This window comes from Anomaloglossus baeobatrachus, chromosome 2, assembly GCF_048569485.1.
Source record: "Anomaloglossus baeobatrachus isolate aAnoBae1 chromosome 2, aAnoBae1.hap1, whole genome shotgun sequence".
Taxonomy (NCBI): Eukaryota; Metazoa; Chordata; class Amphibia; order Anura; family Aromobatidae; genus Anomaloglossus; species Anomaloglossus baeobatrachus.
Genome location: NC_134354.1, coordinates 725,397,645 through 725,420,381, shown reverse-complemented (window position 1 = coordinate 725,420,381; position 22,737 = coordinate 725,397,645). Strand labels below are relative to the sequence as shown.

The 22,737-nt window shown below is 47.0% G+C and overlaps 1 protein-coding gene across 1 annotated transcript in view; it reads right to left on the bottom strand.

The window, feature by feature from the left end:
* SLC7A1 (solute carrier family 7 member 1) overlaps nucleotides 1-22,377 on the bottom strand; it is a 92,157-nt gene extending 69,780 nt beyond the window's left edge. Inside the window, exon 1 of the mRNA XM_075337359.1 lies at nucleotides 22,241-22,377. The gene's annotated coding sequence lies outside the window, so the exon portion shown is untranslated. The remainder of the gene's footprint in view (nucleotides 1-22,240) is intronic.
* Between the last annotated feature and the right edge of the window lie 360 nt (nucleotides 22,378-22,737).

Below are 22,737 nucleotides of genomic sequence, written 5' to 3'. Positions count from 1 at the left end.
AAATGCATAAACACGCACCCGCGGCAAAAACGCATGCTATTTTACCACGCTTTAGATCTCTGCATTTTTCCAATGCATTGCATGGGGGGGTGGAACGCAGAAAAGAATTGACATGTCCATTTTTTAAGCTCAAAAATGCAGCTTTAAAAAAAAAAAAAAAAAAAAAATTGTGTGCGGACAACAAAAATGAGAACTCAGACTTTGCTGGGGAAGCAAAGTCATGCAGTTTTGAGCCCAAAAACGCACCCGAAAAAAGCGCAAAAAAATGCACTGTGCGCACATAGCCTAAGAGGCCCTGGGAGATTATGTCTCTAAGGAACACCGTGCCACATGTAGTGCCCAACATGAATCAAAACAAAGGGTGGTGGCCATAGAGATATGCAGCGGAGCATTGTCCCAGACGTTGAGACAAGGTGCGTAATAATGGGTTAAGAGTAAGAGGATTTAGAGATAAGACAGACACGTTATGGCTTGTGAAGTCGGCCGGTTTCACAAACCGAACTTTCACGGCCCAAAGTCAAAAGTCCCATATAAAAAGGCTGTTGAATTTGGGTCTGGAGACCGGCATCCAGTCTGGATTTAGTGATCCATCCCAAACTATAAAATGTTGGATGTATGAAACTAGCCTAAAGCGGGCTTTACACGCTGCGACATCGCTAATGCGAACTCGTTGGGGTCACGGAATTCGTGACGCACATCCGGCCGCATTAGCGATGCCGTTGCGTGTAACACCGATAAGCGATTTTGCATCGTTGCAAAAACGTGCAAAATCGCTAATCGGCGACACGGGGGTCCATTCTCAAATCTCGTTACTGCAGCAGTAACGAGGTTGTTCCTCGTTCCTGCGGCAGCATACATCGCTGCGTGTGACGCCGCAGGAACGAGGAAGCTCTTACCTGCCTCCCGGCCGCTATGAGGAAGGAAGGAGGTGGGCGGGATGTTACGTCCCGCTCAGCTCCGCCCCTCCGCTGCTATTGGGCGGCGGTTCAGTGACGTCGCTGTGACGCCGTACGGACCGCCCCCTTAGAAAGGAGGCGGTTCGCCCGTCACAGCGACGTCGCCGGACAGGTATGTATGTGTGACCGGTCTGGGCGATGTTGTGCGGCACGGGCAGCGATTTGCCCGTGTCGCGCAACAGATGGGGGCGGCTACCCACACTAGCGATATCGGGACAGATATCGCAGTGTGTAAAGTAGCCTTTACACTTACTATTAGATTAACAGTAAATATTCGTCTTATGGTGTATACTAGAGATCACAGAGTTTTGTCAGGATATACGGCAGTGGTGTCACCGGCCCACACATTATGGTTATTCCATAATCTACGTTGCTTTTAGATCCGAACAAACATTCCTCAACTGCGACCAATGAGATCAACGTAACAATCTGACCTAATCCCACGTATATTTTCCTGGAGGGATCAATATTCCTTATCTTATCTGACGTGTTCACTGCAAAGCGAACACTCCTCGTTCCCAGAATGGCTGCACTACACCATGCACGCTATTTGGAGAGGGGGGTCCCTTGTTTCCATTGTACGGCTGCTAGAATACTTAAACTACCAGCAGACCCTGAAATTGGTGGTTTTGCCACATTTATCAGAGCACAGGTTGGGAACCATTACAGGAAAGTTGCCATATGGACTGGCAAGGAGGGTGTATGACTGCATGTTGCATCATGCACAGAGCCCGTACGGTGGCCCTCACAACCGCACACCATGGAGTCATCTACAAGTATTATTACAGGCACTGTGATTGTGTCGTCAAGCGTGACAATGACATAAAGGCACTAGAGTTACTAATTACAAAGGAGCATGTGCCGGGATTTGTAAAGCAGCGCTATGAATCTAGGCGCTGAGCTGCAGATGATGCAATACAAGGAATTATTTCACCAGCATAAGGACATAAAACTACTCTCCGGCACTCGCCGGCAAACAAGAAGACCATTCATTCACCGGCCAACTATTGCTATATTCAGCCTGCCGTCATCATCAGTTTATGTGCACAGAATCATCTGTATTTCAATCCATAATCTGGTGTGCAATGTGGAGCGGGACAGTTTACTGATTAAAGAATGTACGTCTGGAACACCAATGGTGTGAACAAGGCGCAAGACTCAAAAATATACAACTAAACAATAGGATAAAGAGTTGCACACCAGTCACAATGTATAGGGGAATAATGAAAAGCAGAACGGCTATGGGAATACTAGACTGAAAAATACAATGGACTATCTAAAAAAAAGTGAAAAATACAAAAATGGTATGTGCATATGTGACGCCCTGGACTATCCAGGTCGTCCCAGGTAGACACAACAACACTACACACCCCCTTCCCAGTTAGGTAACCTCAGTCAAACTTAAGTCTTGTCACCACCCTCCAGGTTTGATGTCCACACCAGGGGGGGTGGAGCCAGGCGGTTGGCTCCACCCACCGAGGAGTTCACAGGCCTGGAGGCGGGAACCTAGTAGTCAAGTTCAAGTGAGTTGAGAGAGTGGTTTTGACAGTGAAGGAGGGAGGTTGTGTCCAGAAGCAGACCTGGGCTCAGGCCTGCCAAAGACTACTCCGGTGGCTGGGTTGGAGCCCAGTCACCATTGGCAAGGAGGCAGACGGTAGTAGCCTGCAGGAGACCAGGAAGACGATCGGTGGAACCGTAAGGAACCGGGACAGGGTAGTGGCCCGCCGGAACCGAACCGGGGAGCCAACTGGATACCGGAGCACCAGGCAGGGTACTCAGACCCCGAACTAGGCTAGAAGCCACCACCATAGTCAAATTAACTGATTGCGGTCTGGACCTCAGGGGTTCATTCCCACCTAAGTCCTGATTGAAGGTAACAGCCCAACCATTCCGGTAAGTGCCACCGCCAAGGGCCAGAGATCCAAAGGGCCAGCGTCTGCGGGCAAACAGGCTCCTACGACAGATACACGCCAGGGAGCGGACTACCGGTGCCTAGGCACAGGAGTCAAGATTCACAGACAGAGGTGCAGGAGAAAAGCGGACAATACCAACCTAATCTGGGAAAAGCTGCAGCTGGCTGCGGGCCCCGTTCATCACTCCGTTTGGTTTACCAGTGACTCCAGTGTCTTGTGTCAGAGTGAGTACACCAGTGCCATCTGGCACCGAGCCGCGCTGCACCGCAACACTACACCCTGCACCCGGGCCCCGGCCCGCCAGACCCCGGGACCAACATCCCGTACCCACGGAGGGGTCAACAACCTAGCTGCGCTACTACACCGCTCCCGGGGGCCCCCACACCTTCACCGCAGCGGTGGTGTCCACAAATCACCACAACCCGTGCATGGCATCACGAACTATCATCCCAAACCAAACACCCAAATCCCCGCATGTAGCGCCAACCCCCGGGTCCGTGAGAGACTCTAGCCACCACCCGCAGTGAACACGGATCCGAGCGGCTCGGCGGTCGCAGCAGAGTCCGCGGGGTGGTACACATCACTGCTATGAATAATAGGAATGAGAGATGTTTAGCCATTGTATTGATCAATGCAAAGGAGCCCCAACACCAAACACCAAGGTAATCTCTATTTTTGGGGTTCCTAACCTGCGTGTAACCTGCAGTTAAACTTGCTCTGTAAAAAAAAAAAAAAAAAGAAGATTACCTTGGCGTTTGGTTTGGGGCTCCTTTGCATTGATAAATACAATGGCTAAACATCTCTCATTCCTATTATTCATAGCAGTTATGCACATACAATTTTCATGTTTTTCACTTTTTTCAGATAGTCCATTGTATTTTTCAGTCTAGTATTCCCATAGTAGTTCTGCTTTTCATTATTCCCCAATACATTGTGACTGGTGTGCAACTCTTTATCCTATTGTTTAGTTTTCTCTACTGGACCTGGGCAGGTCTACCATTTACTTGGACAACTCAATGATTTGCTTAAGAAAAGCCTAAGGCTATGTGCACACACTGCGTTTTTGGCCGCTAAAAACGCACAAAAACGCACCCGCAGCAAAAAACGCATGCATTTTTGCTGCGATTTGGTGAGTTTTTGGCTGCATTTTGCTGCGTTTTTTGATCTCTGCGCTTTTCCAATGCATTGAATGGGGGGAAAATGCAGAAAAACGCAGGACAGAATTGACATGTCAATTTTTATTTTAACCTCAAAAACGCAGCTTAAAAAAAAAAAAAAAGTTGTGTGTGGACAGCAAAAATGAAAACTCAGACTTTGCTGGGGAAGCAATGTCATGCAGTTTTGAGGCCAAAAACGCACCCGAAAAACGTGCAAAAACGCCCTTTGTGAACTTACCCTAATGCTTCATTTCTCCTTCAATGGCACCACACACAATGTACTTGCTGAAGATGTCCTCCCAGACATTATACCCGCTCACTGATGGTCCCTATAGTAGGATACTCCGTGATCAGTTATCTCAGGTGGACCTTTCTAACATAAGAGGATCCTTGAATCATTCAATCAATAATGCAAATATACTACTGATCAATATTAACAGCAGGTTTACTATTTGGCTCACATAAGATCTGAGTGTCAAGAACATGGCTACCAACAGTAGTGTTGCCACCTTAAAGGGGTTGTCCGCTATTAGGACAACACCATCAGATTCTACATTTCCCCCCCCCCCCTCCCAAAAAAAAACAAAAAAAAAAAAAAAAAAAGAAGATTTATACTCCCCGCCCATACCGGCACTGTTCCCAGGGCTCATGTGACGTGACCGGGCGTAGCTTGCGTGTCGTCACAAAGTCGGCACTGCCCCATAGAATAACATTGGCCTGAGAGAGAACCATCAAAATATTGGATAACCCTCATCAGAGTTATACGTCCATGTGAGTGCGCCCTTAAAGAGGTCTATGCCTGCTAGTCCCCATTACTATCTTATTGCACATACAGGTCTGTACCCGGCTAATGTATATTACTGTCTTATAGCACAGACGTCTGTGCTTATTAGTCCACATTACTATCTTATGGCACACAGGTCTGTGCCCGCTAGTCCCCATTGCTCTCTTATGGCACAGAGGTCTGAGAAAGCTAGTCCACATTACTCTCTTATGACAGAGGTCTGTGCCCACTAGTCCACATTAGCGTATTATGGCACATTACCATGCAATGAACCTAAAAGATTCCCCCTCTGCAGCTCCCGGCTGCATTCTAGCAATGTTCCTGTTGTTATTGAGACCAAAATAAATACTTTATAAAGTTTTACCTTTTCCTATGCAAATTTTTTTTATGGACACGGGGGCGAGCTGTCTGGCGTCCGTTAGTAGCCCTCCTGCTGCTTTACGCCGTCCCCCATCGCTCATTTTCATAACTGAGGACACCGCTCAGTGCCCCCGAGGTCTCGCGCCTGCCCAGTGCCACTCTCGCGGGACTGAGCACTGTGACCGGTGGTGACGTGATTGCGCAGGTGTGAGATTAAGGGCGGCGCTGTGATTGTCATCAGCAAGCTCCCGCCCATAATCTCGTGCCCGCGCTTTCCCCTCTGCCTCCACTGTTCTGCGCAAGCGCTGGCCAGATGACCCCAAGTCACCTCTTACCCATCTTTCCCTGGAGCAGGAAATAGATGGGAGGAGCGGAGCAGCATAACAATGGAGGCAGAGTGAAAAGCGCGGGCACGAGATTATGGGTGGGTACTTGCTGACGACAATTACAGCGCCGCCCATAATCTCACGCCTGCACAATCACGTCACCAGCGGTCACACTGTGCACAGTGCTCAGTCCCGAGAGAGTGGCACTGGCCATGCGCGAGACCTCGGGGGCACTGGGCGGCGTCCTCAGTTATGGAAATGAGCAATGGGGGACGGTGTAAAGCGGCAGGAGGGTGACTAAAAGATGCAAGAGGGCCCGCCCCCGTGTCTATAAAAAAATTTGCATAGGAAAAAAAGGTAAGACTTTATAAAGTATTTATTTTGGTCTCAAAAGGGGGGCACAATAGCAACAGGAACCTTTCCAGAATGCAGCCCAGGAGCTGCAGAGGGGGAATCTTTTAGGTTTAGTGCAAAATTTCTGCTGACAGGTTCCCTTTAATTGCTGGGATAATAGTTTCCCGCACATATATCTACACATATTCACTAGTTTTCCGAAGAGCAAGGCCTTGTTACATGTACTAAAGATTATTATTTCATATTGCCGGCGACTTAGAATTCTTACTACAGCACTAAAGTCAGAATTAAAACTAAATCCTAGATTAATCATGTCAGGAGTCTCCCTGAGATACCTTCCATGATTAATCTGTAAGTGACAGTAAATAAACACACACACCCGAAAAAAATCCTTAATTAGAAATAAAAAAAAACCACAAACATATACCCTCGTTCACCACTTTAATAAGCTCGAAAAAGCCCTCCATGTCCGGCGTAATCCAGGATGGTCCAGCGTCGCTTCCAGCGCTGCTGCATGGAGGTGACCGGAGCTGCAGAAGACACCGCCGCTCCTGTCAGCTCCATGCAGCAACTGAGGTGAGTAGCGCGATCAGCTGAGCTGTCACTGAGGTTACCCGCTGTCACTGGATAAATAATTATTTATTTCACGGCACAGTATAGACACGCCCACCGGCTGCTGTGATTGGGTGCAGTGAGACACCTGTCACTCAGCGTGGGGGGCGTGTCTCACTGCAACCAATCATAGGCGCTGGTGGGCGGCGAAAGCAGGGAATACGAGATTGTTTAATGGGCGGCCGGCTTTTTCAAAATAGTAAAAGCCGCCGGAGCACTGTGAATGCTGTGCAGCGCCGCGCCGGGGATCGGTGAGTATATGAGAGAGGGCTGCTCACTTCAGTCACTCAGGGGATTATCGGTCACCGGTGAGTCCTTCACAGGTGACCGCTAATCAGGACGCGACACAGACAGAGCCGCAGCATGACAATGAAGTCGGGTGAAGTTAACCAGAGTTCATTCTGATCGTGCGGCTCTTTCTGTGTCTGCTGTCATCGGCCATTCAGCTCTGCTACATGGCTGTCTGTGTCTGCTGTTAGCGGCCATGTAGCAGAGCTGAATAGCAGATGACATAGTAAAAACGCATCCCTACACATTACACATGCTTGGCAAGTCAATAAAAAAAAAAAATAAAAAAAAAAAAGTGCCCAATGCATACGTCACAGAACACATGATCTAAAGGATCGCACACAAAATTGATCAATTTAACATAGACTACTAACGCACGTGTGACAGCAAATGATCTGGGCGTGTCACATCGCAAACGTGATTGCACAACAAATTGCAACGTGTAAAGCTGGCTTTAGTAACCTCATGTACTGTGCAGCAATTAATACTTTCTTGGGACAGAGAAACTCTGGCTGATATGAACACAGCTGTGAATATCCCAGATAAAAAAAAAAAAAAAAACACGCCTCGCTATCTCAGTGATTAGAATTACTGGCCAACAATCTTTAACACTAGAAGTCCCAGGAATTTCGAGCTCCATAGGGTTCCAATGGTAGAAATGTTAAATGACCCCTCTCTGGGACTTCTAGTGTTAACAGAACACTAAACCAAAATATGACTGTGGGGTAGTGGAAAAAAGCAGAAGGAAAGCCTCTAGGCAGGTACTGGTTCTCCTTATGGAAGTCCAGTTAGTAGTTGTAGCAGTGGCGTAGCTAGGGTTTCAGCTCATTTGACATCTGAGTGGGCCCCTTACCAGGTAACCATGATAACTACGGTGGCGCAAACTAATCGTGGGTATAGTGGAACCTCGGCAGATGTCACGGATATTACCGCTATATGGTGATAATATAGAGGTAGATATCGGTGCTGCAGCACATACAAGAGATCACAGTGCAGTGCATCACACGTTCTTTTGGATGGAATTGTTCACCTTTTACGTCCCCGTTGCTCATTCTATCCTGCGTGTGTTTATACTTACCATTGCGGCAGGCTTCTTTTCCGGGTGTTCACGCGCCGGCTTCAGACGAGCACTGTGCATGTGCACTGCGCGTCTGAACCTGACAAGGAAACCCGGAAGAGAAGTCTGCCGCAATGGTAAGTATAAACGTGCTCAGGATAAAATGAGCGACGGGGACATTGCTCATGTGACTCTATGGTATCACACCCACAGGGGCGTGATACCACGGAAAGTATGCAGACGCCCATAGGGCAAGGCACCGCCCATGGGGACAGCGGCTCTGTAATCTACATAGGAAATATGAAAGGAAATGTTTATTACTTTCATATTACACAATTTTACAGCACAGGGATGGGTTGGGAGCTGCTAATAGGGCAAACATGCGTCTGCTAATATGTCAGATCGCATATTGGAGGTGACAGGTTCCCTTTTCTTTAGGTTACATTCACATGACCGTTTCGTTTTTGCGGGCAGCAAAAAACGGTCAGTTTTTTTCACGGATGCATGTGTGTGTCATCCGTGTGACATCCATTCCGTATACGGTCCGTGTGTCATCCGTGTGCCTTCCAGGTTTTTTTGCGACTGCAAAAAACGGAAGCAGCAAGAAAGATAAATAAATAAATAAATAAATGAGTATAGAGATGGATAGATAGAGGGATGAATAAATGAATCAATGAATGAATAGATAGATGAGAAAGACCTATATAATGTCTCACCCCCCTGCATATTCTAAGCTGGCACCCTTTAGTGACTTTCATGTGGCACTAAAGGGTGCTTAGCCTTGTATTTAGCCAAAAAATAAATTAAAAAAAAACAAACGACGTGGGGTCCCCCATATCTTTTGTAGCTGGCTAGGGTAAAGCAGACGGCTGCAGCCTGCAAACTACAGCTAGCAGCTTTACCTTGGCTGGTAATCCAAAACTGAGGGCACCCCACGCTGTTATTTTACATTAAATAAATAATTTAAAACAAAAACACGGTGTCCCCCCCAAATTGGATCACCAGCCAAGGTATAGCGGACAGCTGTGGTCCGGTATTCTCAGACTAGGGAGGGACACTATTATTGGACACTCCCCAGCCTAAAAAAAAAATAGCAGGCCACAGCCGCCCCAGAAGTGGCGCATCCATTAGATGTGCCAAACCTGGCGCTTCGCCCCAACTCATCCTGTTGTCCTGGTGCGGTGGCAAACGGGGTAATATATGGGGTTGATGCCAGGCCAGATGTGTAATATCACCTGGCATCAAGCCCTGGGGTTAGTGATGTCACGCGTCTATCAGATACCTGACATCACAAACCTAGTCAGTAATAAAAAAAATAAAAAAAAAGTTTTATTTGAAAAAACACTCCCCAAAACATTCCCTCTTTCACCATTTTATTGAAAAGAACAATCAAATCCGGGTCCGGCGTAATCCAATAAGGGGGTTTCACGGCGATCCATACCATAGTCACTGTCCCAGTCAATGAAGAACAGAATGTTCCCCATTGGTTGGGAGAGCAGTGCAGTGACCTGAGCTAACATCAATAGGTCAGCCCAGGTCACTGCAGGGGATGACGAGCGCTGCTGTCAGGAGGTTAGATGAGATCATTACCTGCTGTGATGTTCTCCTGCTCTGACGTCAGCGCTGCCACTGACTTCTATGCCCACCGCGTTCTCAGCGATACGCGGGAGCCCGTGACGTCACCGCTAGCGACAGTCTCAGGCCGCCCGCGAGACTTGATGTGAGAACACGGCGGGCATAGAAGGCAGTGACAGCGCTGATGTCAGGAGAGCAGGAGATCATCACAGCAGGTAATGATCTCATCTAACCTCCTGTCAGCAGCTCTGGTCATCCCCACAGATGCCTGCACTGCAGTGTGAGAAGCTGCTGATGCTGCAGTGCGGGCAGCAGCAGGGCTGGAGCGCGACAGACTGCACGGGCACCTGACGGAGATCACATGGAAGTGCTTCCGTGTGGCTTTCAGGGATTTTGCGGGCCCATTTAACTATATTGTCGCGCTGTGCACGCCGATATAGTTAATGGTATCGCAGCTCCGGGTGGGCCCCCTCTGAGCACGGGGCCCGGGGTGGCCGCACCCTCTGGTCCCCCTCCCCTAGCTACGCTACTGAGTTGTAGGCAATGATTCCTAGGAAAAAAGTATACAAACCATCTCCCCACCAAAAGGGAAACACTATCTAATGCCACCGATAAGTAGCTACTATCAATGTCCATCACATTAAAAGTACCCAAAAACACGATTAGTAATAAACAGTCAGACACCAATCTGTAATGTTTCTGAGTTTTGCTCCTCATCAGTGCAGAATAAGCTTTTAGTTGATTTTGTAAGATACCTTTAAAAGCTTCTTCATGTAATGGTCTTTGCCATAACATTTTCTTCTCGTACACAAAAGAGTAAACCACCTCCCTGCCAGGGACAAAATAGGCTAAAGCCTGTCTTTTTCCCACAAATCATTTTTCCCCCCATACATGTTCAAGCAGCGGGGATAAAAAAAGAAGACAAAAATGACTCCAGGAAAATATAAAAAAGTTATTGTTTGCTGATGGCATATTACACACTCAAATTATTAAGGTCAATGGTGAAAATTGCTTTATTCATTTTTCTAAGCCTGAAACAGTGTTAGATGGCTGCTGGACTAGTCATTAGGAGAGATGTGTCACCGAGGTGGTTATCCTCTGCTGTAAGCAAAATCCAGAACACAGTGCTGAGAGGGTTAATAGGGCTGACAAGGGCCAGGTTTACGAGTAATCAGAGAGCTGGCTGCTCACATATCCCCACCATAGGATGTGTTATGGTGGGTAAAGTCCAGGTGTATCATTGGGTGTCTGTGTGTGGAGGTAAGAAGACCTCCTGTGTGAAGTCACCATGCTGAATTACCACTGCAGTGCCTTTGCTAGGACTTTGTATCCTGTTTCCCTTCAAAGAAAGGCCGTTTATTTTCCTTGTGGGCGACTTGTTTTATGGAGCTTTAATAAAGCAGCCTGGACTATTTGTTTAGTTGCCTCCTGTGCCTACCTCAACCGCAGCCAAGTGAGCCATATCCCTACACCGTGCAGATGACTGGTTGGTGGTAATGCAGAGTCTCTTGTGCTGGGACTTATTGCTGTGAGAAGGAAGAAAGTGTCGCGGGCGGAGGAGGGGACGCTGCGCTCACCCACTGCTCGGGTCCGGCTGCTGCTGCTCGGTGGTGGCTCGAGCGGTGGGCCGGATCCCGTTCCTCACCCGTGAGTGAAAGGGGGGTGGTGTGTGGTTTGGGGACATTGTCCGTGACGCCACCCACGGTTGTGGTGAAGTTGCGACACCACCGCTGCTCTGGACGGGGATCCCGGGAGCGATGACAGGGAGCAGCTTGGATGTTGGTTGTCCCCTCCATGGGTAGGGGGGGGGGGTTGGTTGTCCCGGGGCCCCGGTGAGGGTTTTAGGGATGGTTGGCAGGCGGGTTACGGGGCCTGGTGAGGTGCAGGGTCGCGGGGGCAGCCAGTAATTCACACAGAGTCTCTGGTCAAACAAACGGCTGGATGGACGGGTCCCACAGGCGGCTGCGGTTGTTCTCCTCCCGGCAGGTTGATGGTGACTGCCTTTCCCTGCACTTGTGTAGTGTGTATGGTTCCAATGGGTTCCCACCGGTAACGCGCTCCCAAGCTTGGATGGATGCTGAGGGAGCCCCTTTTGCCCGCAGGCTCTGGCCCTGGGAACTGTAGCCTTGGCGGTGACTGTTTCCCTCTACGGTGTGAGCTGTTGCCTTCAATCGGGTCTTGGCTGCTGGGAAACCCCGGAGGTTCCCTTCGCTAACGGATTTGACCGGTTTTACGGCGACTCCTAGCCTGGTCGGGGTCCGTAGGCCCTGCCGGATGGTGCTGGCCTCTCTTTACTCTCCGATCCGGTACCGCCGGGCCACCGCCCGTCCACGGTCCATACAGTTTGCTCTGATCAGCCTCTCCTGCAGACTGTCACCACCATCTGCCAACCTTGCTGTTTGTGCCTGGGCCACACACCCGGACACGGTCAGTCTCCTCCTTTACCACTTCACTCTTCAACCTCCAAAACTGAACTCTAAACTGATCCCTTTTCCCGCCTCCAGGACTGTGAACTCCTCGGTGGGCGGGACCAACCGCCTGGCCCACCCCCTGCTGTGGACATCAGCCCCTGGAGGAAGGCAACAAGGATTTTGTGTTTGGCTCTGGTGTGCCTAACTGGGGTGTAGGGTGTGTTGGTGTTGTCCTGTGACGACCTGGCTTGTCCAGGGCGCCACAAGAGCTTCTCCATTTATTTTGAACATTTGTAGGCACTGAACAGACAAACCACTCCCCACTGTAGGAGTCAGCCTGAATAATTCCTCCAGATAAGTATCCTTGGTCCTAGCACGGTTCACGGCAGCCAGCCGTATATAGACATGAAGGAAGCAAGGGAAGGATCCAGCTCAGACTCCAAGGATTTGAATAAAAAAGTATTTATTTCATCTTGTTAAAAAGAATATATCCAAAAAAGGTATAATGACACCGGCTGTTTACGCGTTTCGGCTTAATCAACCTGATTAAGGTGTACTGCCGAAACGCGTAGTAGTTTTTTTTCATTTATTTTAGCCTGCATAGATGGCTGATCATTTTGTAAAGGGCTGAAAAAAAGTATGCATGCAGGTAAAAGGTGCATAATTTGTATTGATATACCAGAGACTCAAAGACTAGCATGGAAGGAAGAAAGGAAGGAAGGAAAGTAACAAGACATTATTTCTTAGGCTGTAAAATTTGCAGAGAAGAACATATACTGGCCAACAGGTAGTAAGAATAAAAGGACCATTCTTCTATGGAAGCTTGTGAAGTGCCTATTTGACTGTCTACACAGCAGCTAATCCTATTAGCTATCCCATAAACCCAATCTAGTATAAATATCACAATGTGACAGTATATGTAGTTTCAGAAGTGCTGATTGAATGAACAGGCTCATTGTTCAATTTGGGCATGCAATAAGAAAGGCCAAACAGAAGATCGGCCAGAGATTATTCACAGGGGCGCATAGTGTGCCATGAAGTCAAATGATGCTTTTTGGCTGTGCGGTTTGTTTGGTTGCTTTTGTGGGGAGAACATATTGTGTAGGAAAAGTTCCAATTTTCTAATATACCGTATTGTAAGACGCACCGGATGATAAGACGCACCCCAAATTTGGAGGGGAAAAAAAAAAAAAAAAGTGAAAAAAAAAATATGGGGTCCGTTTTATAATCTGGTGGTGTCTTACCAGGGAGAGGGGGCAGCAGTAGAGCAGGAGTCACAGAAGGCAGGAGAGGTACTAGAGTACGGTGATGCTGGCAATGGTACAGAGAGAGGCCCAGATACTCACTGCAGTCTCTGCTCTGTGCGGGGCTCGTGACGCTACTCTGCTCCGTGCGGGAGGGGGGAGGGGGTGGTGAGTCAGAGCAGAACAGAGCAGCCCGCGCAGACCACAGCAGCCGCGCAGCTGAGCAGAGCAGCCGCGCACAGAGCCGAGCAGAGCAGCCGCGCACAGAGCCGAGCAGAGCAGCCGCGCACAGAGCCGAGCAGAGCAGCCGCGCACAGAGCCGAGCAGAGCAGCATCGCATGATGCACACAACAGCGCCCGGTAAGCTACATTCGGATTTTAAGACTCACCACTCATTTTCCTGCCAAATTTTTGGGAGGAAAAGTGCGTCTTATAATCCGAAATACAGTACTTTGCGCTTCCATTTGCCTGCATTTTGCTACGTTGTATCAGCCAGAAGTGAGTATGATTGGTGATAAATATAGGACTGAAGAAAGTCAAAAACACAGGAGCCGCATCAATCATAAGAGAAGATCACATGTACATTACTGCTCCATTCAATATTAATGGGACTGAAAGTACGGACTTATCCTTCATTAGTCATCCCATATGTTACTGAAATAAGAAAACAGTATATTTACAAACAAAATACAGAACATGGATACAATTCTACATATATATATATAGTGGATATAAAAGGTCTACAAACCCCTCGTAAAAAAGCAAAGGTAAAAAAATTAATCATACCAGGAACAATCATTTCACAACTTTCCTCGTTTAATATCACTCATTATCTGAACAATTCAATTGAAAAATAAGCAGAATTCATTCTGGATGGAAAAATAAAAAACTAAAATCATGTGGTTGCATAAATATTCACATTTAACTAATACTTTGTTAAAGTATCTTTTGAATTAAATGACGGCAGTCACTGTTTTTGGATAAAAGTTTCTCAGTATCTCACATGTCGAGTCGGCAATCTTTTACCCCTTTTCCTTGCATTAGTGCTTCAAATCTGTCCGATTGCAAGGGTATCGCCTGTGTACAGCACCTGCTTGTTCAGGTACATACAGATTTTTTTCAGTTTAATTCAGATCTGGGCCACAACAAATACTTTCATTTTCTGGCAACGCCATTCTTTTGTTAATTTGGAGGTATGCTTCGGGTCATTGTCAGGCTATTTTCTCTTCAGCTTTTTAGAAAAGGCCTGGAATTGTTCATGAACCTGCCTCCATGATGCTTCACTGTGTGTATGGTGGTCTTTTGGTGATATGCAGTGTTGACTTTGCACCAAACAGCTCAACTTTAGGCTCACTATAAGGATTCACTTACACTAGCATATAAAAACAAAGAAAAAAAAAAGTCTCATTCTTATCGAGAAAAGTTGGAAGAGCGAATTCCTTCGGTATTCCGTATAATATATAATGAGAGCGCACATTTTTTTTTTCTCGCCTAGCATCTATATGACAAGCATGTCATCTGTATGCGATGTATTTTTTTTTTTTCTTTGCAACAATTATTCTACAATCATTTACAGTGTTTTATGGTGCAGGATGGTAAAGTGTCCGTAAAAATCAGACGCCACTGGGAGGGTCCGTGCGGCATCTGCTTCTGGCAGACTTGTAGTAGGTTTTTAACAAAACAAAGCTGGGCTTGGATATTTTCCTTGTTAGAAAAGGCTTCAGTTAGACTTTTCTATCCCACAGGCCAGACATAAGGCTACAGGACATTATGTCACATGCAATCAGCACAACAACAACTCCTGCAGCTCCTTTAATGTAGCTGTTAGCTTCTTGACAGCCTCATGGAACAATTTTCAGCAGTTTTTGAGGGATGAACAGTTCTACATAATGTCATTGTTGTACCAATCTTCAGTGTCCATAAACCTAACGCCGTTGAAATTTTTCTCTACCCTTCTCCTGACTGATAACTTGAGATCCCTTTGCTGTGTTGTAAGCTGTTTACAGACCATGTTTTTTGCTCTAAAACGTCTTTGTGGGAATATTTTACAAAACTGTGCAAAAAAATTCTGTATGATTTTTTAGGTTATGATTTTTTACATGACAAAAACTGCCATTTTAAAGGTGGGAACACTTGCTTTGATATAATGCTCTCTTGGAATCTGTATTCTTGGAGAGTTTTCTAACAGAAGTTCATAGTACAACGCTCATTATAAAGGATATTGTGTTTAGGATTCAAAAATCACTAAAATTAGGCTCTGTGTACACACTAAACAAGCAAAGAATGCTGGAGAAGCCGGCCCACAACCTGAATGTAGAACTATGAATGTATCTGTAGATGCCTACAAGACATTATGTGACTCACCATTCATACATTTATTTAAAGCACCCCTCCAGCATTTTTTATTTTTTTCAACTGCTGGAGTGGTGCTTTAAATGTAAGCCGCCTGTCCCCTGTCTTATACTCACCCTCCAGCATCTTCATCTTTTCCCACAATCACTCCGGTTGGTCTCTTGTGATTTGTGACCTGCCATCAGGCCAGTGTTTCATGCAGGCGCCTGAGGTCCCAACTCAATAAATGTCTATGAGAGCCTTGTTCTGACTCTCATAGACTGGCATTGAGACCTTGTGACATAACTTCTGAAAAGTCAGAATTTACAGGCATAAGATTGCACCGCAGGACCAGAGAGGCATCGGTAAAAGATGAAGACCCTGGAGGGAGAGTAAAGAAAGGGGACTTTGGGGGGGGGGGGGGGGGGAATAAAACCACCCTAGATTGATGCTTTAAGGAGGATCGTATACTTGTTTATCTGGTCTAAATGCTGAAGTTCTGGGTTTGGCAATGTTTCGGGTTTTCTGGTGCCTTCACTTTTCCGTTCCTGAGCAGCGGTCAGACCCTCAGCTATTGGAAAGTTATCCCGGATCCTGCGAATAGGGGATAGCGTTGAAACTTGAGAACACTCCCTCAACTGTTGGAATAGTTTTCATCGAATACTCAGATGCAGGTCATCTCCATGTGGACCGTCTACCCAGAGTAGTCAGAGATGCAGGTCATCTCCATGTGGACCGTCTACCTCGAATAGTCAGAGATGCAGGTCATCTCCATGTGGACCGTCTACCCCAAATAGTCAGATGCAGGTCATCTCCATGTGGACCGTCTACCTCGAATAGTCAGATGCAGGTCATCTCCATGTGGACCGTCTACCCAGAGTAGTCAGAGATGCAGGTCATCTCCATGTGGACCGTCTACCTCGAATAGTCAGAGATGCAGGTCATCTCCATGTGGACCGTCTACCCAGAGTAGTCAGAGATGCAGGTCATCTCCATGTGGACTGTCTACCTCGAATAGTCAGAGATGCAGGTCATCTCCATGTGGACCGTCTACCCAGAGTAGTCAGAGATGCAGGTCATCTCCATGTGGACCATCTACCCCGAATAGTCAGAGATGCAGGTCATCTCCATGTGGACCGTCTACCCAGAGTAGTCAGAGATGCAGGTCATCTCCATGTGGACCGTCTACCCCGAATAGTCAGAGATGCAGGTCATCTCCATGTGGACCGTCTACCCCGTATATTTTACTTCTAATTTTTGATATTCAAATGTTGGGAGATTTGTAGTGGATACAATGCATTGTTTGTAAGCGGCTGAATGTATGGTTAGACGATAAGTCCCGGCTAGACTATTAAATCTGTTGAGTCCCCACAAGCTTTCCGTTTATAGTAAGCAAATCTCCAAGGTGAAGGCCAACAAATAGCATCACAGCACGGCCACCGTCACCATGAGGGCGACCGTAATGTCCTCTCGGGTCAAGTATACAGAGTTGTCAAGTATGATGCTTACAATAGAAGATAAACACTAAGGAAACACCTAGAGCTTGTAAATCCGCTGATGGGAAACACAAGGAAAACCAGCCTGGTATCACATGTGTAGATTAAATTATGGAGATTAATGCATTTCATCACTCTGCGCATCACAGTTGCATAACCAATCAGCATAAATATGTCATATGCTGCAAATGGAATTTATAGAAATGAAAACTGGACGATTTCATCACAATAATAAATACTAATGAGATGACATGTCTGGAGTTTTTTTCCTCACATATCAGTGTACACTGCATAAAACATGAGACTTAGAGCACAAATCACACAAGGAAAATAATAAAAAATTACTCTTTGCCGGGCAAATTTCAACCAAGGATTGCAGAAGATAAACGATGGCACTCAGAATGTTTGGCAGCGACTACGGGGCAGCGTGACCCAGGAGGGAATGACGAGAGCGGAGCACGGCGACTCCAGCACCGACCGGGCACCGCTGGAATAATCTGCGGCAATCCTGATAGGAAAGAAGTCCATAAAGCGAGAAGGAGACTTGTAACATCTTAGGCAATTGTTATAGTTACTAATCCACAGGTAACATTTACAGCCATGCTGTCTTGTGTGGACTTTCCGGCTTCTACCCCTCCCCCTTTCAAATTGTGCTCCAGCACGTTTTCCTCTTGTAATACAACTAAGGCTAGGGGCGGATGACTTTTATATTTATGTTATTTGGCACGATTAATTATTATTCTCTCATCTAAAAGAATCAGGCCGATTATGCAAATCACACTGATTAAATTGTGATCAGTTTAATTAGAGTATGATCACATTGTAATATGATTTTCTCATATGAAAAGATGATACAGAAAGATAAAGTCTCCATTTTGTCAGTCTGTGAAGATTGCAGGGCTGTGGAGTCGGTAAACCAAACCTTCGACTCAGACTCCGACATATATTGCTTATAGTTAGGTGAAAAATTTATTGTAATACATGAACATGTGTATGTGAACATCAGACATTTAATAATTTTTATGATAAAATAATCAAGATATTTAGAACATAAAATATATTTATTGGAATACAACTTTAGAACACAAACTGCAATAAATTGTAAATATGTAATACAATATGTAATATATATATATATATATATATATATATATATATATATATATATATAATCTACTGTATATTACATAGTGTATTGCATATTTACAATTTATTGCAGTTTGTGTTCTAAAGTTGTATTCCAATAAATATATTTTATGTTCTAAATATCTTGATTATTTTATCATAAAAATAATTAAATGTCTGATGTTCACATTGTACTACAATACATTTTTCACTTAAATATCAGCATTATACTAAATATTATTTAGTAAAATATTCAGCACATTCTGCATTGCACTACTGTCTCCAATTTATTATATATTTTAGGAGTCGGAGTCTGTGCATTTTATACCGACTCCGACTCCACCAAAATGAGCTCCGACTCAGACTCCACAGCCCTGGAAGATTGGACTGCATTCAGATGTCATCCGAGTGCAGCCTGATGTTTCCCCACGCATTCACTGACTTACATGGCCGAGTGCGATCCTAATCGGATCCAACTAGGACATGCTGTGATTTTTGTTCCTCACAATCGACTCAGTCCAAAAGGGGGAGAGAAAAAATATAAATAAATATAATATAATATAATATAATATTAGGACTTGAGAACAACTTCACAGAATAATATTGGTTAGACTGCGATGCACTGTTTTTTTGTTCAATCCGCACTCGGACCGCAATTACAGACATGTGCACGAGCCCTTAGTAGCAACACTAAAAGCTTCCCAGGATACGTTCTGTGGGTCCAAAGCACACTACATACACAGAAGTACGGGTCTGTGTGATCATGAACCGTAATAATGAAGTCTGAATAGAAGAGTTATTTCTTGTCCCTATATCAATAGTCATATGTGTTCCAGTTAGGGTACCTTCACACTTTAGCGATGTAGCAGCGATCCGACCAGCGATCTGACCTGGTCAGGATCGCTGCTGCATCACTACATGGTCGCTGGTGAGCTGTCAAACAGGCAGATCTCACCAGCGACCAGTGACCAGCCCCCAGCCAGCAGAGACGTGCAAGCGACGCTGCGCTTGCACGGAGCCGGCGTCTGGAAGCTGCGGACACTGGTAACTAAGGTAAACATCGGGTATGGTTACCTGATGTTTACCTTAGTTACCAGCTCACACCGCTTAACTTAGCGTGTGCAGGGAGCAGGAGCCGGCACTGGCAGCGTGAGAGCTGCGGAGGCTGGTAATGAAGGTAAATATCGGGTAATCACCTTGGTTACCCAATGTTTACCTTGGTTACAGCTTACCGCAGGCTGTCAGACGCCGGCTCCTGCTCCCTGCACATTCAGGATTGTTGCTCTCTCGCTGTCACACACAGCGATGTGTGCTTATCAGCGGGAGAGCAACAATAAAAAAACGAACCAAGGCTGTATGTAACAAGCAGCGATCTCACAGCAGGGGCCTGATCGCTGCTCAGTGTCACACACAGCGAGATCGCTAATGAGGTCACAAAAAACGTGACTCAGCAGTGATCTCAGTAGCGATATCGCTGTGTGTGAAGTACCCCTTAAAGTCCCTTTAAAGGAGGTAAGAGAAGACTTCAGAACTGAAAACTGATTAAAGGGAACCTGTCACCACTTTTTCGGTCTATGAGCTGCAGCCACCACCACCGGGCACTTATATACAGCATTCTAACATGCTGTATATAAGAGCCCAGGCCTCTGTGTAGAACATAAAAAGCACTTTATAATACTCACCTAAACCGGTCGCTGTGGTGGATGTGGCTCATACGGGCGCCTTCGTCCTCTGGTGCCAGCGCCTCCTCTTTCGGTCATCTTCGTCCTCCTTCTGAAGCCTGTGTGCATGACGCATCCTAAGTCATACACACTCATCGGTCCCGCGCATCTGCACTAAAATACTTTAGTCTGCCTGCTCAGGACCTGAATGTTGGCAAGGGTGTATAAAGTCAGACCTGTCATGCACCGCGGCTTCAGAAGATGGAAGGGGAAGCGCCCGCACCGGAGGACGAAGACGCCCATTTGACCCACATCCACTGCAGCGAACGGTTTAGGTAAGTATTATAAAGTGTTTTTTATGTTCTACACAGCGGCCTGGGCGCTTATATACAGCATGTTAGAATGTTGTATATAAGAGCCCACTGGTGGTGGCCGCAGCTTATAGGCCGAAAAACTGGTGACAGGTTCCCTTTAAGTTTCTTATCAGTGATGGTGGTCATGGGATTGCAATGATGATATCTCCTGACAACGATAGATAAGAAGATAGTGAAATAAAAATAAAAGTAGCAGTCTTCGGGTACGGTCCCATGATCAGTGTCTGGAGTGTTTTGGATACAGCGCGTTGTCCAAAACACCTTTACTGTACAGCACAAGCACAGTGGATGGGATTTATAGAAATCTCCTTTCCACTGTGCTGCTTTTCTATGCAGCGTAAACTCACCTTCGGAGCGGCAATCAGAGCCGCAACATGACTGCAGCGTGTCAACTTATGCTTTGTGGAGACGCAAGTGTTCTCAGTGGGAGGATAAGCAAAAATATGCTGCGCCCTGAATCCTGATCATGGGCACGAACTGCTGCGTTCTCCTGCGGACAGCACTGGCACCTGTGCAGAGGGAAGACAGTGGGTCTAGGGTGCAGCATGTCCGGGCCCTGAGGCTATGCTCACACTTTGCTATTGCTGCAAGCAGAAACTGCTCTTAGCAGAAAAAAAAAAAGTGTGTACATGAGATTTCTGAGATCTCATCTTTTGCTTTTACTGTAAAGAGCAGCTTTTAAAAGGGAACCTGTCACCAGATTTGGGGCCTATAAGCTGCAGCCACCACCAATGAGCTCTTATATACAGCATTGTAACATGCTGTATATACGAGTCCAGACCGCAGTGTAGAACATAAACATCACTTTATAATACTCACCTATACCGGTTGCTGCGGTGGATGTGAGTCAAATGGGCGTCTTCATCCTCCAGTGCCAGCGCCACCTCTTTCGGCCATCTTTGTCGCCACCTCTGTCGTCCTTCTGAAGCCACGGTGTATGACGCATCAGACGTCATACACACTCGCCGGCATTCAGGTCCTGAGCAGGGCAGATCTAAGTATTGTAGTGCGCCTGCGCAGGCTCGGCGAGTGTGTATGACGTAGATACGCCAACGTCATGGACACAGGCTTCAGAAGGAGGACGAAGATGGCTGAAAGAGGAGGCGCCTGCACCAGAGGACGAAGACGCCCATTTGAGCCACATCCACCACAACGACAGGTTTAGGTGAGTATTATAAAGTGTTTACGTTCTACACAGCGGCCTGGGCTCTTATATACAGCATGTTAGAATGCTGTATATAAGAACCCACTGGTGGTGGCCGCAGCTTATAGGGCAAAAAACTGGTTACAGGTTCCCTATTATTAGTATTAAAAAACAAAACCACAAACAGCAAAGTGTGAATAAAGCCTTATTCACAGAGCTTCAATAGGAGAAGTTACAGAATGTGTCACCATATGCTAGATACACTCAGCAGGACACATCTGGGCTGTCCTCGGCCGGGCCCTGCAGGTCACATCTCCTCCAGGATCACATCTGCTGCTTCGGATTTCCTCTTATACCCAATATAAAGAGCACACCGAGCTTCTACCGACACCATAAACGGAAATGTAGTGGAGCTTTGACGTGGAGGGGGGAGGTGGAGCTGCAGATGACAGTGTCGGCAGCACGGGACATTCTCTGACAGATTCATTCATATGTATTTATAAACAAATCTCCTGGAAAGCCCCAAAATATCAGCACAGTCCGCTCTACACAATGGCACAAGTGTGTCTGCTGGAAACAGGAGCCAGACAGATCACAGAGGAGGGAAGGGGCGGGCAGAGCGGCCAGAAATATTGCATCATGCTGTAATGTGCGGGAAAGCGCAGGACCTAGCGCCAATAGAGCGCTACAATCACCGATGGATGGGGCCAGATACATCATGGGGGCCCATAGATACCTATGGCCAGAGGCAGCCTCCATGCCAGTCATCATGGAGGGAGGCGGCCATGTGCTCGGAGCCGGGAGGAGGACGTGTATAATAATGGAGCCAGTGACATCAGGGAATAGACCACTTATCAGCAGATGCATAGAACGAGCAGCCGAGGACACGTGACTGATGCGGAGGCATTGTGTCCCCGACATTATCCAGTGCTACATTGTATCCGGACAGAGCTCGCCCCGGGGAATATCCGCAGTGAGGGCGAGATATATATATCATCAGCGCAGAGGGGGTACTCACACTGTGGGGCCGGGGCTGGGTACTCACACTGTGGGGCCGGGGCTGGGTACTCACACTGTGGGGCCGGGTCCTGCTGGTGGGTCCTCCTGAGCACGCTGCTCCTTCACACAAGGTCGCTGTAGTAAGTGTGTGGCGGCAGCGTGCTTGGTGTTGCCGGCTCTCGCCACTCCTTGCCTCTCTTACATCAGCCTCCCCCCCCTCTCCTCTCCTCTCCTCTTTCCCCGCCTTTCTTCGGAGACAGAGCCCGGCCGGCTCAGGGGTGTGCTAGCCTGGTGCCGGCCCCTTCTCTGGTGGGCAGGCAGCTATTATACAGTCTATTTACTATACTGTCATGGCCACAGCCTGGATGTGTGACTACATCCGGGGCCTCAGGGCACAGAGAGGTGACTCACAAGTGTGACTGCCTGGTATAGACTGGAAAGAAGGGAAGGGCACTGTGCTATGGGATCAGAGGAGGGACCGGTGTACAGGCGACATCAGTGTACGGTCCGTGTGTCTGTTTTTACCCTCAGTCATCAGTGTACGGTCCGTGTGTCTGTTTTTACCCTCAG